Raw genomic sequence first — 5,000 nt, forward strand, 5'->3', positions numbered from 1 at the left:
TTTCATCGGGTGGGCATAACATGCTTACCAACCCAGGTTACTTTTCATTCATGAAAAGTAATTATTGCCTGTCGAGCATAACATATGTCCCGATCAGGCTTATTTTGCCTTTGATAAATATCAAACCAGGCTGAAAAAATTTTTTTCATCGGGTGGGCATAACATGTTTACCAACCCAGGTTACTTTTCATTCATGAAAAGTAATTATTGCCTGTCGAGCATAACATATGTCCCGATCAGGCTTATTTTGCCTTTGATAAATATCAAACCAGGCTGAAAAAATTTTTTTCATCGGGTGGGCATAACATGTTTACCAACCCAGGTTACTTTTCATTCATGAAAAGTAATTATTGCCTGTCGAGCATAACATATGTCCCGATCAGGCTTATTTTGCCTTTGATAAATATCAAACCAGGCTGAAAAAAATTTTTTCATCGGGTGGGCATAACATGTTTACCAACCCAGGTTACTTTTCACTTATGAAAAGTAATTATTGCCTGTCGAGCATAACATATGTCCCGATCAGGCTTATTTTGCCTTTGATAAATATCAAACCAGGCTGAAAAAAATTTTTTCATCGGGTGGGCATAACATGCTTACCAACCCAGGTTACTTTTCACTTATGAAAAGTAATTATTGCCTGTCGAGCATAACATATGTCCCGATCAGGCTTATATTGCCATTGGTAAATATCAAACCAGGCTGAAAAAAATTTTTTCATCGGGTGGGCATACATGTTTACCAACCCAGGTTACTTTTCACTCATGAAAAGTAATTATTGCCTGTCGAGCATAACATATGTCCCGATCAGGCTTATTTTGCCTTTGATAAATATCAAACCAGGCTGAAAAAAATTTTTTCATCGGGTGGGCATACATGTTTACCAACCCAGGTTACTTTTCACTCATGAAAAGTAATTATTGCCTGTCGAGCATAACATATGTCCCGATCAGGCTTATTTTGCCTTTGATAAATATCAAACCAGGCTGAAAAAAATTTTTTCATCGGGTGGGCATAACATGCTTACCAACCCAGGTTACTTTTCATTCATGAAAAGTAATTATTGCCTGTCGAGCATAACATATGTCCCGATCAGGCTTATATTGCCATTGGTAAATATCAAACCAGGCTGAAAAAAATTTTTTCATCGGGTGGGCATAACATGTTTACCAACCCAGGTTACTTTTCATTCATGAAAAGTATTTATTGCCTGTCGAGCATAACATATGTCCCGATCAGGCTTATTTTGCCTTTGATAAATATCAAACCAGGCTGAAAAAAATTTTTTCATCGGGTGGGCATAACATGCTTACCAACCCAGGTTACTTTTCATTCATGAAAAGTAATTATTGCCTGTCGAGCATAACATATGTCCCGATCAGGCTTATTTTGCCTTTGATAAATATCAAACCAGGCTGAAAAAATTTTTTTCATCGGGTGGGCATAACATGTTTACCAACCCAGGTTACTTTTCATTCATGAAAAGTAATTATTGCCTGTCGAGCATAACATATGTCCCGATCAGGCTTATTTTGCCTTTGATAAATATCAAACCAGGCTGAAAAAATTTTTTTCATCGGGTGGGCATAACATGTTTACCAACCCAGGTTACTTTTCATTCATGAAAAGTAATTATTGCCTGTCGAGCATAACATATGTCCCGATCAGGCTTATTTTGCCTTTGATAAATATCAAACCAGGCTGAAAAAATTTTTTTCATCGGGTGGGCATAACATGCTTACCAACCCAGGTTACTTTTCATTCATGAAAAGTAATTATTGCCTGTCGAGCATAACATATGTCCCGATCAGGCTTATTTTGCCTTTGATAAATATCAAACCAGGCTGAAAAAATTTTTTTCATCGGGTGGGCATAACATGTTTACCAACCCAGGTTACTTTTCATTCATGAAAAGTAATTATTGCCTGTCGAGCATAACATATGTCCCGATCAGGCTTATATTGCCATTGGTAAATATCAAACCAGGCTGAAAAAAATTTTTTCATCGGGTGGGCATACATGTTTACCAACCCAGGTTACTTTTCACTCATGAAAAGTAATTATTGCCTGTCGAGCATAACATATGTCCCGATCAGGCTTATTTTGCCTTTGATAAATATCAAACCAGGCTGAAAAAAATTTTTTCATCGGGTGGGCATAACATGCTTACCAACCCAGGTTACTTTTCATTCATGAAAAGTAATTATTGCCTGTCGAGCATAACATATGTCCCGATCAGGCTTATATTGCCATTGGTAAATATCAAACCAGGCTGAAAAAAATTTTTTCATCGGGTGGGCATAACATGTTTACCAACCCAGGTTACTTTTCATTCATGAAAAGTATTTATTGCCTGTCGAGCATAACATATGTCCCGATCAGGCTTATTTTGCCTTTGATAAATATCAAACCAGGCTGAAAAAAATTTTTTCATCGGGTGGGCATAACATGCTTACCAACCCAGGTTACTTTTCATTCATGAAAAGTAATTATTGCCTGTCGAGCATAACATATGTCCCGATCAGGCTTATTTTGCCTTTGATAAATATCAAACCAGGCTGAAAAAATTTTTTTCATCGGGTGGGCATAACATGTTTACCAACCCAGGTTACTTTTCATTCATGAAAAGTAATTATTGCCTGTCGAGCATAACATATGTCCCGATCAGGCTTATATTGCCATTGGTAAATATCAAACCAGGCTGAAAAAAATTTTTTCATCGGGTGGGCATACATGTTTACCAACCCAGGTTACTTTTCACTCATGAAAAGTAATTATTGCCTGTCGAGCATAACATATGTCCCGATCAGGCTTATTTTGCCTTTGATAAATATCAAACCAGGCTGAAAAAAATTTTTTCATCGGGTGGGCATACATGTTTACCAACCCAGGTTACTTTTCACTCATGAAAAGTAATTATTGCCTGTCGAGCATAACATATGTCCCGATCAGGCTTATTTTGCCTTTGATAAATATCAAACCAGGCTGAAAAAAATTTTTTCATCGGGTGGGCATAACATGCTTACCAACCCAGGTTACTTTTCATTCATGAAAAGTAATTATTGCCTGTCGAGCATAACATATGTCCCGATCAGGCTTATATTGCCATTGGTAAATATCAAACCAGGCTGAAAAAAATTTTTTCATCGGGTGGGCATAACATGTTTACCAACCCAGGTTACTTTTCATTCATGAAAAGTATTTATTGCCTGTCGAGCATAACATATGTCCCGATCAGGCTTATTTTGCCTTTGATAAATATCAAACCAGGCTGAAAAAAATTTTTTCATCGGGTGGGCATAACATGCTTACCAACCCAGGTTACTTTTCATTCATGAAAAGTAATTATTGCCTGTCGAGCATAACATATGTCCCGATCAGGCTTATTTTGCCTTTGATAAATATCAAACCAGGCTGAAAAAATTTTTTTCATCGGGTGGGCATAACATGTTTACCAACCCAGGTTACTTTTCATTCATGAAAAGTAATTATTGCCTGTCGAGCATAACATATGTCCCGATCAGGCTTATTTTGCCTTTGATAAATATCAAACCAGGCTGAAAAAATTTTTTTCATCGGGTGGGCATAACATGTTTACCAACCCAGGTTACTTTTCATTCATGAAAAGTAATTATTGCCTGTCGAGCATAACATATGTCCCGATCAGGCTTATTTTGCCTTTGATAAATATCAAACCAGGCTGAAAAAAATTTTTTCATCGGGTGGGCATAACATGTTTACCAACCCAGGTTACTTTTCACTTATGAAAAGTAATTATTGCCTGTCGAGCATAACATATGTCCCGATCAGGCTTATTTTGCCTTTGATAAATATCAAACCAGGCTGAAAAAAATTTTTTCATCGGGTGGGCATAACATGCTTACCAACCCAGGTTACTTTTCACTTATGAAAAGTAATTATTGCCTGTCGAGCATAACATATGTCTCGTTCAGGTCTATGTTATTCCCATATCCAATACCTGCCACTGTATTGATATATAATAATAAGTATTACTTAAATCATTATTCATGCAGTAATACATTAAGAAAATACTTATTTGAAGTATTTATAGTAAGAATATACTTAACCTATCTTAACAACCACCACCACCACCTACCAATCAATATTACAAGCCTTCAATAGCAAATGTTTATCACCATTCCTATAATACATACTTATATATAGGTAAGTATAATAAGAATGTACTACTTAAGTACCAACGCCACTATTAATACTCATATGCAATTTTATAATACACACTTAATATACTTATAGTAAGTAATAAGAATGTAATAATAGTGGCTACCGCCATCGCCACTATTATACCCATATACAATTTTATAATACATACTTAATACTTTATAGTAAGTAATAAGAATGAACTAATAGTGGCTACCGCCATCGCCACTATTATACTCATATACAATTTTATAATATATACTTAATACTTTATAGTAAGTAATAAGAATGTACTAATAGTGGCTACCGCCATCGCCACTATTATACCCATATACTATTTTATAATTCATACTTAATACTTTATAGTAAGTAATAAGAATGTACTAATAGTGGCTACCGCCATCGCCACTATTATACCCATATACTATTTTATAATTCATACTTAATACTTTATAGTAAGTAATAAGAATGTACTAATAGTGGCTACCGCCATCGCCACTATTATACCCATATACAATTTTATAATACATACTTAATACTTTATAGTAAGTAATAAGAATGTACTACTAGTGGCTACCACCATCGCCACTATTATATACCCATATACAATTTTATAATACATACCTTGTTAGTAATGTATAATAAAGAATGTATAAGGGCTATAAAGACCATCACCCAAACCAGATCAGGCCATACAATACTAGATCAGACTAGACCAGACTAGACTAAATCTAGACTAGACTAGACCAGACCAGAGCAGACCTGACCCCATATCCCACACAATATCACTACTCTACATGAGATAATAATATGTGGAATAA

Source organism: Condylostylus longicornis, unplaced genomic scaffold, assembly GCF_029603195.1.
Source record: "Condylostylus longicornis isolate FDR11 unplaced genomic scaffold, ASM2960319v2 ptg000428l, whole genome shotgun sequence".
NCBI lineage: Eukaryota > Metazoa > Arthropoda > Insecta > Diptera > Dolichopodidae > Condylostylus > Condylostylus longicornis.